Genomic DNA, 17093 nt, shown 5'->3' with positions numbered 1-17093 from the left:
TCACCACCCCCTAACTTTCATTCTCAGCTATTAATTTTTGCCTCACGTTTTCTTTAGAAGGGGAAAAAGCAATTCCATAAAATTATCTTACCTTCCCACAATAAAATCTACAAAACATCTATACATTTAGAGCTTCATGTTTCCTTTCTGTTTCAGAAATTATATCTGCTCCTCTTTCATTTTCTGTTCACTGGCTTAGAAGCTCCACACTTGGACTTAAACCCTCTTTGTCTGGCAATATCAAATTCTCCTCTTCTGGAACATTCTCATCAGCACACTGACATGCTCTAGAATCTCTCATCTTGAAAATCAGATCCAAAATAACTTTCTACCCTGAATTGACATTCCCATTCAACTACCACTGCAATAAACTTTTAAAAATTTGTCCATATGCATAGTTCACATTTTCTCATTTTTTCTTCTACCTCTTCTTTTTCTTTTTGTTATAGAATAATGGACCCAAAATTAGTACCACTTACAGTATGTTAAGATAAATTGCCTTTGAAAGGAAGCTTCTTTGCCAGTACTTTGAGGTCTAAGAGACGTATCTAGAAAATGTACTACTGTGGAAAATGAAGACTGCTTAAATTGAATGGTTGGGTAGGGCTTGTGGTTTTTCTTTTTGATTAATTGCTGTAACGCTGTCCTTCAGGAGGCTGGGGGAGTTTCATATTTTCTTTAGACATCACTGAGTGCTGCAGCTCTTGCAGAACAACTTTGATGCAGTATCAATTCTGCCATTTTGCTAGCACCCGTCTGGCTCTTGGATCCACCATTCCATTAGAACTATTGACTTCTGTCTTCTTAATTTTGGTTACAAATCTTACAGAATGGGGTGCTGCTGGGTATTTAGGCTCACATTTTATTTTAAAGCTACATATTTGGGTTTCATAAATTGTCTGAGCGTATTATGGCTGCCATCTTATGTTGCTGTCACTCAAAGGCCCTCCTCTACCTCTTTTTATGGGGCTTTAGCTCTCACCACGTCTCTGCAACTGACTCCACTGAGGTCACCCTTGACGTCTGTTATGGTTTAGATCTGGAATGTTCCCCAAGGTCTCATGTGTTGAATGCTTTGTGCTCAGTACTGCAGGGTTCAGAGGTGGGTCCATGGGAAGTGGATTCATAGCGGTAAGGACAACTGGGAGGTGGTAAAAACTAGGAGGTAGGACCTATAGAAGGGAATGGGTCCTTGGGGATGTGCACTTAGAAACTATATCTTCTCCCCTGTCCTCCCACCCCCACCCCCATGATTTCTGGCTGCCCTGAAGTGAGCCCCTCTGCTTCACTATACCTCCTCCACCTTGATGTTCTGCCTCACCATGGCCTGTAGTAATGGAGCTAGCTGACCATGGACAGAAACCTCAGAAACTATGGGCTACAATAAATCTTTCCTCCTTTAAGTTGTTTTTTCTCAGGTATATTGTCCCAGAAATGGAAAGTTGACTAACAACCTCCAGAGGCTTGGGTAATGGTCCCTTTACTGTTCACTTCCTGTTTGGCCTTTCAGTTCAGTTGACATGCCTGCTCACTTCCTCCTTGTAACCCTCTCTGGTTTTGTCCCTGACCACTCCTTTTCCATCTCTTCTGCTGGCATTTCTCTCTTTGTTTTCTCTCTTTGTTGGTGTCCTCAAGGTTCATTCCTGGCCACTTCTTTATTTTTTTATTTTACTTCTCCTTTATCAGACCATTGATTCCCAAGGTTTTCCTCAAGCCCTAATAACATCTCTTCTGCATGTGAGGGTCTCTAACTCTGACCGCTAAGCTTTTATCCTGGTGTCCCAGTGTTTGGGATATGACCTCTTCCCTCTACCACAACAATGGCTCTCCTGCCTATTAAACAAATTAGGGTTTGTCTTGAGATATGACTTTGGAAACAGAGTTAATAAAACATTATTTGAAAAGACTATTACTCATCATCAAATGATCAATTATTTTATGATTTCAGCAAAGGAAAGGTTATTTCCTACCACATATAGCCAAAAGCACTGCTTTTAGTTTTAGTTTCCAGCTTTCTGGCTCTAAATTTAAAAGTGAACTCAACCGAAGTGCAAATTCTTCTTGTGTGGCCTGGCCTCCCTCTTCCCCTAATTTTGCAGTTGGAAACACCTTAAAAGGAAAAAAAAAACTCCCCTTTGGGCAAAGTGAAGCAAAAATGTAAACTGCTTCTATGCTATCTTGAACAAATGTACATTTCCTGTCATTATACTTCATGGTTCAGAGTGGGCTCTTGAGAGAGAATGGGGAAACAAAATAGAAAAATATCCAAGCACATGCATAAAACCATACAGATACAAGAGAAAGCTGCAATGAGAGCCTACTGGGGGGAAGAAAAATTAAACTTAGGTCTCGTGCCAGCTGAATTTTTAGCATCTCTAAGAATAGGAGGGTAAGAGTAAAAAAATAGACTTTCTTCATCACGTTTCCCAGGCTCTAGGAATTCAGGTCGCTGCTTACTTCCTTTTCTTTGAACAACTGGTTTAATCCTTCACTTGGTCTAACTTCTCCCATCTAGAAGATTCTTGACTTGCTTCTTCAATGAAGTTTTTCTTCATGTATCACAATACAATTACCACTGCCCTGTCTTGGGAACACTCTCAAAGCCAATGGGGATACATCCATTCCACATCTTCCTACCACAAAGCTTAGTTAATATTCTAGAAACTCCTACAGAAGTGCCCATACAGAGCAACTGTAAACACATTTTAGAATAGCTATTGTTAGAGATCACCATGAGATTGATAGAAGTTTCTGGAAGAAGAAGTAGAAAGAACAGTGCCATGGAATTTAGCATTGCAGAGGAAAGAGAGATTAATGTAGGTTTTTAAAATTCTGGTTTTGCAGTTGGGGGTAAATACACCTCAGTGGTAGAACACTTGCCTAGGATGCTGGAGGCCCTGGGTTCCCTACAAAGTGCCATGTAAAAAAGAAAAATAAATAAATTTTATTTTTTATGCCATCCTCTGGAAAATATCTATATTATACCTATTTTCCAATTGTGGTGGTGGGTTTGGGGATGAAGAAGTGAAAGAGAGGGTGCTTAAGGAAGATCATACAACATGAGATTCATTGCCTAGGAAACAGCTGGACACATCAGTTGAAATTCGTCATTCAAGTTTTATATTTTACAGACACAATCTGTGATATATTATGGCCTTTATGTATATGCAAAGGTTTATGAATATATCATAGAAGGATAAAATCCCCTTCTCCCTGCTGGTGAAGACTTTTGCAAAGGATCAGGTGGTGTAAAGAAAGGAGTTAAACAATAAAAGCCTAAGGGATATGGTATTAAATTCCTCTGCAGAGCAAAGAGTGCAAAGCCTGCCCAATCAGAAAATAGAGAAATGAATAAAGATCAAGGATTGGCAAATAAACTGCTGTAATAAACAAACAAGTAAACAGCAGGTAAAAAATGAGGTAAGAGGAAGTGAGATTGCATCTGAGCTCTAGTCATTTGAAAGAAAGGGTCAAACTATTCTTAAGGCCATGATTTGATGAGAGATTTGAACATGCATAAGAATACTAATTTAATGGAGCGTGGAGTCTTATAAGAAGGGTAAAGCAAGGTGGAAGTCAGACCCTTTCTCTAATTTCTCCTTTTTCTTTTTTTGAGTTATAATTTATATGCCATAAGTTCACATGTATAAAGTACACAAGTTGGTGGCTTTTAGTATATTTACAGAGTTGTGCAACAATCACCATCTAATTTTAGAGTATTTTTATCATCCCCAAAGAAGCGTCAGTACTAATTAACATTCCTTCCTCATTATCTTTCTTCCCTGCCCTGACAACCATCAACGTACTTTCTGTCTCCATGCATTTGACTATTTCTGGGAATTTCATATAAATGGAATCATACAACATATGGTCTTGTATGATTCTCACGAGGTACAATGTTTATAAGGTTCTTTCATGTTATTGAATGTATCAGTACTTCATTCTTTTTATGGTCAAATATTCATTGTGTGGATAGACCACATTTTAGTTATCTTCTCATTAATTTATGGACTTTTAAGTTTTTTCCCCCAAACTTTTCAGCTATTATGAATGATGCAGCTATGAGTATTCATGTACTGTTTTTTGCATGAAATAAGTTTTTTATTCTCTGGGGTAGATACCCAGAAGTGGAATTTGGGGGTTGTATGCTAACTCTAACATTTTGAGAAAGAGCCAAACTGTTTTGAAGAGTAACTGCAGAAATTTACATTTCTTTTTATAATTAATGTTTTTGTTTATATATGACAGCAGAATTATTACACATATAGAGCACAATTTTTCATATCTCTGGTTGTATACAAAGTATATTCCCACCAATTCATATCTTGAGAAGATAATGTTAAGTGAAGTTAGCCAATCCCAAAAAGCCAAATGCTGAATGTTTTCTCTGATATAAGGAGGCTGATTCATAGTGGGGTAGGAAGGGGGAGTGTGGGAGGAATTCTAGATAGGGCAGAGGGGTGGGAAGGGAAGGGAGGGGGCATGGGGCTAGAAATGATGGTGGAATGTGATGAACATCATTATCCAAAGAAATTTACATTTCTACCAGCAATGTATGAGATTTCCAATTTCTCCGCATCTTCATCAACACTTGCTGTTGTCTTTTTATTTAGCCATCATGGTGTGTGTGAGGTGATATCTCATTGTGATCTTGATTAGCATTTCCCTAATGACCCAAAGAAGTTAAGCATTTTTCAGATTCTTATTGTCCACTTTTTCTGTCTCTCTGGCCTCTCTTCCTTGTTTTCCAGTCTTCCATTTTCCCCTCTCTTCAAAAATGTGGCACAAAACCCTGATAGACAGGAACTGCATTGCAAGGCCGTGTGTGTGTGTGTGTGTGTGTGTGTGTGTGTGTGTGTGTGCTGTAGCTAAAACAGAGTTTCAGTGAAACTCAAGGACAAGTTCATTAATGTGGATTGTGAACCCTAAAAGTCCAAACTTTGGCTTAATTCAAGCCAACAGATCTTTATTCAGTGCTTTGTTTAGATAAGTGGACTGTGATGGATTTTTTAGTATCACACTTAAAATCTACCAGACAATACAAGTTAAGTCCATCAATAAGTTTAAAATAAGGACACAATAGATAAATATTGGGAAAAAGGTGGTAGAATGCTATCCACAGTGGAAGTGGAAATGTGCATGCGCTTTGACTCAGCAATCCACTATTAGAAATCTATCCCAAGGACATAGCTACACGGCTTCACAATTAGATCCAGAGATATTTACCTAAGGCTTATTTGTAATTATATGGGAAAAAAAAATCAAGTAGTTCAATAGTTACATAAATTATATCTAGACAATAATTAGGCATTTGTTTAAAACTCTGGGCAAATATAATATGCAGAAAGTATAAGAAGTCTCCAGAGGCCATATCAAAGGAAATAAAAACCAGAGTGGTATTATGGGGGCTGGTGCAGCAGCTTGCCTGGGGGACCAGGTCAGGGAGGGGTTGCCAGTTTCAGTAACCTAGAGATTTAGGTTTTAACACATGGGGACAGGGGACAAGAACTAGGATCTACTGAAGGTAACCAAGTCCCCAGCTTCTTGTAGGACTATAACCTCAGAGGGAGGAGGATTAGGATGACTTACATTCATCAGTGAAGATGACACAGAACTTTGTTTGTTTTAGTTTAGTCTCTGGGTGGTGGAAAAAAGGCATTTATTTTGAGAATTTGTAATCAGGGACTTATAACTTTTGTAGATATAGGGCCCAAATTATACTACCTGAGTTCAAGAGAATCCCAAGGTAGGAAATTAAAAAAAATAAAATTGTCTCCTGGCCAGAGGCCACAGGGCACTTGGCAGAAAAGCAGCCTTCTCTGGGAGAACAAGGCAGCCCTGCAGACTGCCCAGGCCACTGGCCTATCATGTCCCCTAACGAGGTGCACAGGATCCACAAGTCAAGGTCACTCTTCTATTTTACAGATTTTTTTCCCCCTATAAGACTCTTCATTTTGCCAGTCTGAAAAAAACAAAAAGATCCAAGTTTGTTCTTATCACTTAGATCATTAAATGTTCCTTGTTGGCAGCCTGGAAATCCTGCTTTGGTTAAAGTGTAAAATCGTGACAACTGTATGTCAGGGTGGGTTATTTCTTCGCGGAAGTAAATGGGTTCTCTTAATACGCTGAATAATAACATGCTGAAATTAACCTTCAAATCAGGAAACAGGTTGATTTTTAAATTTTCCTGCTGTTTTATCCACTGTTGGCATTTTGAGATTTAGCTAGTACTTATAGGTATTTCATTTTTTTAAAAAAAATCTTCTTTCATCATGGTCATCTCTGATTAATTTCACAAGAGTTTGGTTTTGTAATTCCAGCCACTGTATCTATGATTCTTTGCTCTGTAGTTTCTGTACATTTTTTTACTAGCTCCATCAATATTTCAGTTCTTTAGCTAATTTACAAATGTTGCACATTCTTTAGACACATTCTGCTTTAACAGTTGTTACTTATTCTTTTTGAGGGGGTGGGTTACTGGGAATTGAACTCAGGGGCACTTGACCATTGAGCCTTTAAAAGAGTTCCATCTCATTCGTGTCTTCTAAAAATATATCGTTCTTCTTATTATTATGATGGGACTACTACTACTTTGAAATTTTCTTTTCTAGTTTTCTCTGACTTGACCATGATGGTATAATAAGTTGATGGAAATTCAATTTTTAAAAACTTATCTGGCTGGGAGTTTTTTGTTCTTTCATATTATTCCACCTTTACATTTTAGTTTAAGCTTTAAGTTGGTTGTCTAGATTGCTACAGGGGAGTGTGAAACAGATAAAATCGTGTCTTATGAGAAAGTCTTTATAAGGTCCTGGAGAGTAATTGAAAAAGACAACACCCAGAAAGGCCAATAGGCTGTCCTCAAATATTGGGGTAATGGGGAAGAGAGGGAATAAAAAAGGAAGAAGTTCCTAGCTTTAACATGCAGAAAAAATTAATTATAACCATGAAACAACCAGATAGACAAAACTGCAGTTGAGGTACAAATTGTTGTCAGCAGGGTTTGAAGACTCAGGCACAGACTCCAAGTATAGACCCAAGATATTGTTCTCATTTAGACCTGGAGATGACATTCTTTACTAGGAATAAAAATAAACATGTGAATTATTATATACACAGTTCTCTTAATATTTAATTGATTTAATCATGATATGAAGTTTGAAAATAAGGTGCCAATTAATATATTTTATGCCCATTTCTGTCCCTTACCTGTAGGAGAAGAGGTTTTTCGTGTGTGTGTGTGTGTGTGTGTGTGTGTGTATAATATTCTTTTTATAATGCAAATATTTTTAACTTTGGTGAATCATGTATGGGAAATATGAGGAAGCACTTTGAACAAGTAGATTTTATTTATCTTTACTCTTTGGAATAGTCATTAAAATATACAAGTTGTAAATGCAAATAGTATCTTATCTCCAATAAAGATTAAATTCACCTGTAATGCCTTATTAATACATGCATGGATATGATCAGTTCTTTCCTTTTTTCAAGTTTAAAAGAAACTTATTGTTTCTAAAGAAAGTTTTTGTTTTTTAATAGAAAGAAGAACCATTGTAAGAAAACAAAACAAAACAGAAATTAAAACAGCAAAGCCCTGATGTCAATTGTCCCACAGAACCACAATGGGGCACTATTGAGTTTTGCAAGTTGCCCTTTCCAAGGGCAGAAAGGGAACCCTGATACTAATGATCACCTCAAAGACAATACTTCAGTTTCTCATAAATGAATTATTTCATTATTTAATATGCATTTTTCTTTAACAAGTCCTCACTAAAGATCTGAGTATGTATTGAATAATCTTACTTTTAAAATGCCCCAATCACCTATTGAATGGTATCATTAGGCCCGATAACTTTGGAGATGTGAATAAGCATAGGGAAAAAAATTAAAATATGCAAATGGTATAAACATTAGAAATACTCTTCTAAGTTTTGCACTTGTGAACGTGGAAAGAATTACTTGGGTATTAGATTATTTTTAGGTAATCCAAATTCTCTAAAGTTCCATCAATTTGTAGTCCTTTCAAATATGCTTTGAACCAAGATTAGTTGGAGATGACGTGATACATAGTAACCAAAGATTTTGGCTAATTTAGTGAAAACAGTAAGCAAGATTGCTTGGCATAGGATATGTAGTCCAAATAACTAATTTATTGGTTCTTCTTTCTTTTATAGTTATTCTTAAAAATCATTAGCGAATTTATAAATGTATTTAGATATGTAATTTTTCTTATGTTTTTGTTTCCTTTTAGGTGAAATAACTGTTCCACAAAAAAGCGATTTTGAAAAGAGGGAAAATGAATGTGTTATGTAAAACACATTTTCATTCCTATATTTTGCTTCAGAGAGGGGAGGTATGTACTTTGGTGGCATCTTGTTCTATTCATCTTTGCTTGTTAGCAAAATCACCCATCTAATAATGAACTCATTGGGGATATATATGGCACATTCAGTTAGGGGAGAGAACAAATGGAAATGCACCATCATAAGAGAAAGTGTAGACATTTCAAAAGTCCTCTCCCTATGACATTCAATCTCACCATCCATAAGTCCTCATTAGTATTTTCCATGATACTTAGTAGGTGTGAGAGGTAAGAACACAAGGTCAAGGTGTGGCTGAACTGATCAATGGAATTTCCAGTGAGTTAATGCAACAGGCAAGTTTGATGAATGAAAATAACAGAATATATCCTAGTTAGTTTAAGCAAGACATGGATTTTTTAGAGAATATTGAGAATCTCACAGAGCCTCTGGAAGAACCAGAGACTCAGCAACAAGTCCATGTCCCATTGTACCAGAAGAAACTCCACAGCAAGGGTTGTCCCACCTCTAACACTATGGCTCCCATGCTGCGTGCAGCTTGCACTGATGATACTTCGGCTTGGACCTCAGAAGTTATTCTTGCTTCAAAAAGCCCAACACCTATCTCAAGGCCACAATTGAGGAAGTCAATGCCTTCAGTTGTTCCCTTATCAACTAAAACTCTACATGAGTGTGTCAGGTTGGTGTAGCCCTGTGTCTGCTTCCATGCCTCAATTCTAGCTGAGAAATTTAGTTCTGACTTTCATTTTAGGGAGGAAGGCTTATTATTATTATTATTATTATTATTATTGTCATCATCATCATCATTATTATTTTGATTGCCCAAAATATACAAACGGTATTCAGAAGATAATGAGCAACTATGAATATAACAGAAGTCTTCTACAATCTATCTATTCAGGTGAAGGGAAAAAGCTATTTAAACAAAACAAGTTAACTGTCTTTGAGGAATAAGAAGTTGTTCAAAGCTGATGAAAAAAAAAACTGAAACAGTAATGAAAATTTCGCTGAAATTTTAAGAACTTTTATTTTACTGGGAACATAATAACAGTTAATGTTTACCAAGCACTGCACAAAGGCCCTTGTATATATCTTCTTGGAGAATCTTTATCCCATCATTGGGATGTAGTTGCTCTTCTCATCCTACAGGCTCTGGAAACTTAAACAATCTCCACCAAGGTCACATAGCTGCACTGCATTCAGACCAAATTCACCTGGTCACATACTCCATAATCTTAACCAGCATACCAACATTTCCCTACAGAGCATGCAACCATTTGAAGAGATATGATCTGTTCACTCTAAGTGTTCTACTGAGATTGCTTGGATGAAAGTAGAGTGTTATAAATGGTGTTATTAGTATTCACAAGCATTTTTTCAAGCATAAGCATTTTAAATGTCTGTTTCTAAATCTTTTCTAGTGGAACACTTCTCTCATGCATTTATCCAGTGTCCACTCCTTTCCCATCTAGCCAACTTGCTCTGCATACGTTTAGTGAGAAGATATTCAATTACTGTGTTCTTCGTCTGGTTTTTTAAATCCATCCTCATTTTGGGTCCAAGTCAAGTCTCAGTTCCTCCCAGAAGGCCCTTCTGCTTCTCCAAGTTTTTAAAAATGTTTTTTTATTAGTCTATTATAGTTATACGTCATAGTGGGATTCATTTTGACATAATCATACATGCATGGAATGTAACTTGCTCCATTTCAGTTCCCAGTACTTCCACTTTCCCTCCCTTCCTCCACTCTAATAATATTTCTTGTATTTATTCATTAGTTTTTAATTGATGCTTTATAGATATACAGAAAGGCAGAATTGCTGTGGTCTATTTATAAATGTACTTAGCATAATTTGTCATTTTATTTCAAAGTTCTTTCCTTTCCTCATTCTTCCTCCCTCCCCCTTGATTTTCTTGCTCTATTTTAGAGATTTCATTCCTATTTTCATGGGATTCTCCACCTTTCCCCCCTTATTTTGCTCTAGCATGTATATATGCAGAGCAGGATATATGTTACATATATAACATTTTCTTTATCTATTCATCTGTTGACAAGTACCTAGGCTGGTTCAATAACATGGCTATTGTGAATTGTGCTGTTGTAAACATTGTGGTGGCTGTAAAATTATAGTATGATAATTTTAGTTCTTTTGGATAAATACCAAAAAATAGGATAGCTGGGTCATATGGTGGTTCCATTCCTAGTTTTTTGAAGAATCTCCATACTGCTTACCAAATTGGTTGTGCTAATTTGTGAATTTGTGGTCCTGCCAGCGATATATGAGTGTAATTTCCCCCCCACATCCTTGCCAGCATGTATTATTATTTGTATTCTTAGTGATTGCCGTTATAATTGGAGTGAGAGGAAATCTCTGTGTAGTTTTGGTTTATTTAGCTTCTTCAGTGTTTTTAACATGAATGGGTGTGGATTTTGTCAAAGGCTTTTTCTGCATCTATTGGGAGGATTATATGATTCTTGTCCTTACTTCTATTTATGTGGTGAATTACATTTATTTATTTGCATATGTCAAAACAACTTGCATCCCTGAGACGAAATTCACTTGATTATGATGTATTATCTTCTTAGTGTGTTTTGCTAATATTTCATTAAGGATGTTGGCATCTAAGTTCATCAGGGATATTGGTCTATGGTTTTCTTACCTTGACACGTCTGTCTGGTTTTGGTGTTTGGGTTATACTGGCTTCATAGAATGAATTTGGGAGTGTTCTTTCAATTTCTATTTCATAGAATAATTTGAGGAAGAATGACATTAGATCTTTTTAAAGGTCTGGAAAAACTTGGCTGAAAATCCATCTCATCCTGGACTCCTGTTTGTTGAAAGAAGGCTTTTAAGTACTGTTTTAATATAATTGCTTGGTATTGGTCTGTTTAGGTTTTCTATATCCTCATGATTCAATTTGGGTAGGTCATATGTGTCTAGAAATTTGTCAATGTCTTCTAGATTTTTTAGTTTATTGGAGTATAAGTTTCCAAAATAGTTTCTAATGATCCTTTGGATTTTAGAACTTTTTCTGCAGTTATATCTCCTTTTTCATCTCTAATTTTGTTGATTTGGGTCTTTGTTTTGGTTAATTTAGCTATGGGTTTATAAATCTTGTTTATCTTTTCAAAGAACAAACTTTCTTGTATTGATTCTTTGTATTTTTACTTTCAATTTCATTAATTTTGGCTCTGATTTTAATTATTTCCTGTTTTCTATTGATTTTGGAATTAGTGTGTCTTTTCTTTTCTAGAGAGCCTTGAAGTAGAACATGTGATTGTTTATTTGGGATCTTTTTATTTTTTTTAATCAGTGACTCCATGCTATACATTTTCCCTTAGAAGTGCCTTCATAATGTCTCAGAGTTTTTGATAGGTTGTATCTCTGTTCTCATTTCTTTCATTTTGATTTCTCCCCTGATTTCTTCTATGATCCATTCCTCTTTATAAAGTGTATTATTTAATCTCCAGCAGCTCAAATTATTTCTGTTTTTCGTCTTGTTATTGATTTCTAATTTCATTGTGATTTGGTAAAGATGTAAGGAACTATTTCTATTTTTGCATTTGCTAAGACTTGCTTTGTGTCCTAAGGTATGTTCTATTTTATAGGTTTCATGTGCAGCTGAGAAGAAAGCAAATTTGGTTGTTGGTGAATGAATTGTTCTTCAGATCTCTGTTAGGTCCATTTTATTAACAGCATCTTTTAGTTCCCAAGAGTCTTTATTTAGTTTGTGTCTGGATGACTTATTTATTGGTGAGAGGGATATGTTGAAATCACTCAGCATTACTGTATTGGGGTCTATTTGATTCTTCATATTAAGTAGGATTTGTTTTATATACATAGATGCACTGATATTAAGGGCATAAATATTTACAATCATTATATCTTGCTGTTGGATGATTCCCTTAACTAGTATGAAGTGACTTTCTTTGTCTCTTCTGATTAATTTTGGCTCGAAGTCTACTTTGTTAGATATGAGAGTAGCTACTGCTTGCTTTCATTTCCATTTGGATGGTATATCTTTTTTCCATTTTTTCATCTTCAGCTAGTGAATTTCTTTGTCTCTAAGTTGAGTCTCTTGCAAACAACATATGTTTGGGTTTTGTTTTTATTCCATTTTCCAATCTATATTTTTTGATTGGTGAGCTTAGGCCATTTGTTATTATTTCCTAACTTTTAAAAAATATATTTGTAATGCTTAATTCAGACTTGATTTTCTTTTTGTTGACTATTCTTTAAGAGAGAATCATACATATGCTGGCTTTGATATTTATTTTTTATTTCTTCTATGTGAAACATATATTGAGTATATTTTGTAGTGCTGGCTTACTGGTTATAAATTCTTTTAGTTTCTACTTATAATGGAAACTTTTAATTTTATCTTTAATTCTGAAGGATAATTTTGCTGGAGATGGCAATTTTGATTGGCACCCATTATCTTTCAGAGCTCAGTATATATTATTCCAAGCCATCCTAGCTTTTAAGGTATATTCTAAGAAATCAAGAGAAATTCTAACTGGCTTACCTATAAATGTGACTTGCTGTTTTTCTCTTGTAGCTTTTAGCATTCTATCCTTGTTCTCTATATGAGATATTTTAATTATAATGTGTTTTGGAGAGGATATTTTTTGAGCTTGTCCATTTGGGGTTCTAAATACATCTTGTGTTTGGATTTCCATCTCATTCCTAAGGTTTGGAAATTTTTCTGATATTATGTCACTGAAAAGTTTATGCATTCCTTTAGTTTGTATTTTGGTGGCTTCTTTTATGCCAATTATTTTTAGATTTGGTCTCTTAATGTTATCTCAGATTTCTTGAATATTCTGGTCATGGTCTCTTAATATCTTTCCTTTATTGTTGACTTATTTTCAAGATTATATATTTTAACTTAGGGTCTGAGCATCTGCTTTCAATGTTGTCTAATCTATTGGAGATTCTTTCAACTGAATTTTTAATTTGATTTATTGAGGCTTTCATTTCCAGGATTTGTTTGGTTCTTTTTCAGAATCTCTTTATAAAAATGTTATTTCTCTTCCTGTGTATTCTCTCTTCTTTTTTTGAGAGAGAGAGAGAGAGAGAAAGAAAGAGGAGAGAGAGAGAGAGAGAGAGAGAGAGAGAGAGAGAGAGAGAGAGAATTTTTTAATATTTATTTTTTATTTTTCGGTGGACACAACATCTTTGTTTGTATGTGGTGCTGAGGATCGATCCCAGGCCGCACGCATGCCAGGCGAGTGCCCTACCACTTGAGTCACATCCCCAGCCCTTCCTGTGTATTCTCTATAGTTCATTCCTCAGATCATTTTGTCCATTGAACATTTAATTATCAATTTTCTAAGTTCTTTTTCTGGCGTTTCCTCCACTGTGTTGTCAATAGGGTCAGTTGTATTGTGAACTATTTGGGGTGGCTCATTGCCTCAATTTTTCATTTTGTTAATATTTCTACATTTTCTAGGATGATTATCTCTTCTACTTTTATATAGGGGATTTTTAGTGAGCTTCTTTCTCTTTACTATGTGTCTTAGGTTGGGCAAATGTCTTGGTGTCAATATTTTCAATTTGAACTCTCTACTCTGTCTTGGCTCTAACACCACATTGAGACAATTACAAATCCCCAGTAATTACAGCCATTTCAGAACACTGTCTTATATTAATAAATCTTAGAAAAACCTTATTAACAATACTCTCTAGAAGTCCACTAGTCTGAACAATAAATTTGAGTATTTTCTTGAATTGATTGAGAAATTAGATAATAAGGAAAGTACAATTGCTTTTAAATTATATTTGACTCTTAGAATAGGGCTTTTTCTACTATCTCAATTCTGGGATGCAGAGAAGTCAAGATAGTATTTCCCCTCCACCATTTTCTCAGAATCAGTTTATTTATTTATGTTTCTTGCTGAAGCTTCTGAAATAAAAAGCTTTTTTCCTGGTTATTGTGTAGTTTGTTTATTCGCAGCTCTGACCCAAAGTGGTCAAACTTGTTAGGGGAGTCGGCATGCAGAGTTTCGCTGTAAGGTTTCGCTCCCTTTTGGTCTAGAAGCTCTGGTCCAATTCTTTCTGGGAATCTCAGACCGTGAGTTGGGAGAAGGAGAGTGGAATGCATCAGCCTATCCTTCAACTCTTTCTGGGCTTGGGAGAGATGATTCAGGGGTCACCAGATTTGGTCTGAATTTAATTAGTCTCAGTTCCTCACTCTCAGTATCAGGCAGGCTTCTTATCCCAGAGCTCAGATTTCATACTTCAAGTGAAAGAGTTCTTCACTCTTCTCAGCTTCATAGGTTCAATTTGCCAGTGCTAAATTGGCAAATTTTAAACAACTGTTAAAAATGGAGTCCATTAAGAGTAAAAGACGTTGAGTTAAGAAGGCAAAAGGAAAGTTGGAATATTCAAAAGGTGAAAGTGGAGAAAATGGAAGTCAGGAAGCACATGAAGGCCCTAAAGAGGGAGGAAGTGAAGAAGTCGAAGTCAGAGAATGAAATATTTCACTATTGGAGGAGAGAAGAGTCAGAGTAATGAAACAGCCACAGAAACAGAGAAAAACAACACCAACCCCCAACATCAACAAACAAACAAAAAGGCTTAAGAAACAAACAAAACCATCACGACTTCTTAGAAAGACAAAATGAAAGAGTAAAGATTAATAAAAGGAAATGATAAAATAAGAAAACAGAAACCCCCAAACACGTGTGTATCTGTACACATATGAACCCATCAACAAACATAGCCAGCACAACTAAAAAATGAATAACGAAAGAAAGAAAAACGAAAAATTCTTAATTAAAGATGCTTGAAATTTTCCACTGAGGTAGCTGAAGTTGAGTATTTACGCCCAGTTCCGGAGGGTCCTCCCATTCCTCACTTTTATTCTGTGCCTTTTAGAAGGAGCCAGGGCTGGGTGATATGAAAGCCACCCTTTTGTGATTTTCATCACTGCCTGCTGGAGTGGGCTGGAGTGTTGCTGGTTGCAATACCTTTTAGCTTCTCTAGGCGATAGGACTGGCAGTTCCTTCTATGGGAATTCTGTCTCCGTGTCTTAGATTGATGCTGTTCCTGGTTGGAAGTGGTTCAGAGATCTATTTGGGGAGTTTGGGCTGCTGGGGTTGAGCACTAAATGAAACTTTGGACCTTTGTTCGAATATCTACTCTAGAGCAATTAAATCCTTGTACCCCTGAGGGCTCAGTAGATGTTGACCTTGGCTGGGCATCTGGGTTTCTAGCGTCTTCCCACAGTTCTGTTGTAGGGCGGGATGACAGACCTCTCTGAGTGGATGGTGCACAGCAGGTTTCCCACAGCTTCCTTCCTCCCCTGCCCACATATGAATTTCCAAGGCTCTACTCCCAAATGTAATCATACCCCCCAGCCCCACCCCATCAATTCCCCCTGCTGATCATTTGAACCACAGAGTTCAAAGGAGGAGCAGGTCTTGAAATCCCCCCGAATCTACTACTTTTCTATAACTGTTTTGGGATCGTGATTTGCCAGGTGTACTTTAGGTCATGCAGTGAACACTGGCTGTGACAGAGTGGAAGTATTTGCTAAGGACTCTCCCGTTTCCATAGGAACCAGTTTCAGCATAAACTTCTCCAGCTGGACCTCCACCTCGGTTTTTCACATAGGCGTTGAGAAACACAGAGCACTTTTTAAACACCAGCTGGCTGTGCAGTCTTTAAATCACCTGAGTACAGACTGCCTTCCACAGCTCTTTGTGTGCCAAATTTATCCATCCTGCTTCTCTTTCCCTTTGTGATGCCCCTCCTTTTGCAGTGACCCAACCCCCTGGACACTGCTGGGCTCAGGTGTATTACCTGATAGCCTCCTTTCACTACCCTGGAATCTCTGGGCTTCTCTAACCTCTGACAAATACTGATTTAAATTGGTTTTCTTGAGATACTTACCTTGTTATGAAGCAGTATTTTTGCTATTCCAGTTCCAAACAGGAGAGCCTCCTTCTGCTCCGCCATCTTGCAATCCTCTTCCATTTCTCCCAGTTTTGACTGATCTTCTGGAAACAGGATATTTATGAATGCAAGCAGCTTCAGGAGACAGTCTTACCTTGCACCCAGTAAGATGTACAATATCGTGGAAAGGAGATTGGCCTTGGATACCTACATCTAGGGAAGGTCCAATTCTTTGTCCTCCAGGCAACTTCTCCAAATGATAAATTCTTAAATATCTTTCCCCCGAGGTCTTTAAAAGTAATATGACATTTTGGTGTTATTTTAGACATGCCAGACCCTGAGTGCCATCATAGCACATATCATCTGTCCCTTCCTCTGGAATGTCCTGGAACATAAGATGATGCCGTAGTTATCATTATACCCCAGAGAATGACAAATAACAGCCCCCAAAGAAATGGGGTTGCTGTGTTTATATCTCTGGGGGCTGGAGTGGCTTGTGATCCCAGCCTCTCCATCACTGCTCTGCCTCTTCTTACCTAAGCACAGCGGAGCTTCTCCTTAAAGGTTTCCATGCACATTTACCAACCAGTAGAATGAGTAGAAAGAGAGCCCGAGTCATTTCTTTCAGGGACTTAAAAGCTAAAATGTTGGCATTTTTAAAGGATTAAGGCCACTTATTAACTGAACATTTTTTGGAGTTAATATGGAGCTCATCTGTCTCGTTTTCACGCCATGTTTTGCTGTCTTCTTTGAAGTTCAGGAAGCACGTCTGTCCACAGCCAGAGACAGTCCTCCCGTTGTCTGTGATCTCGTAGCTCTCACCTGAAGTGGCTTTGATATGACATTGACAGGTTTCTGCTGCACCCTGGTCATT

The 17093-nt window shown here is 36.9% G+C and overlaps 1 pseudogene; it reads right to left on the bottom strand.

Moving 5' to 3' along the window:
• Positions 1-626: 626 nt before the first annotated feature.
• On the bottom strand, positions 627-16282 carry LOC113194677 (ubiquitin-conjugating enzyme E2 variant 1-like; annotated as a pseudogene).
• Positions 16283-17093: the final 811 nt, after the last annotated feature.

The sequence above is a fragment of the Urocitellus parryii genome, chromosome 12 (assembly GCF_045843805.1).
Source record: "Urocitellus parryii isolate mUroPar1 chromosome 12, mUroPar1.hap1, whole genome shotgun sequence".
Lineage (NCBI taxonomy): Eukaryota > Metazoa > Chordata > Mammalia > Rodentia > Sciuridae > Urocitellus > Urocitellus parryii.
This window is presented reverse-complemented; position numbering and strand designations above follow the sequence as displayed.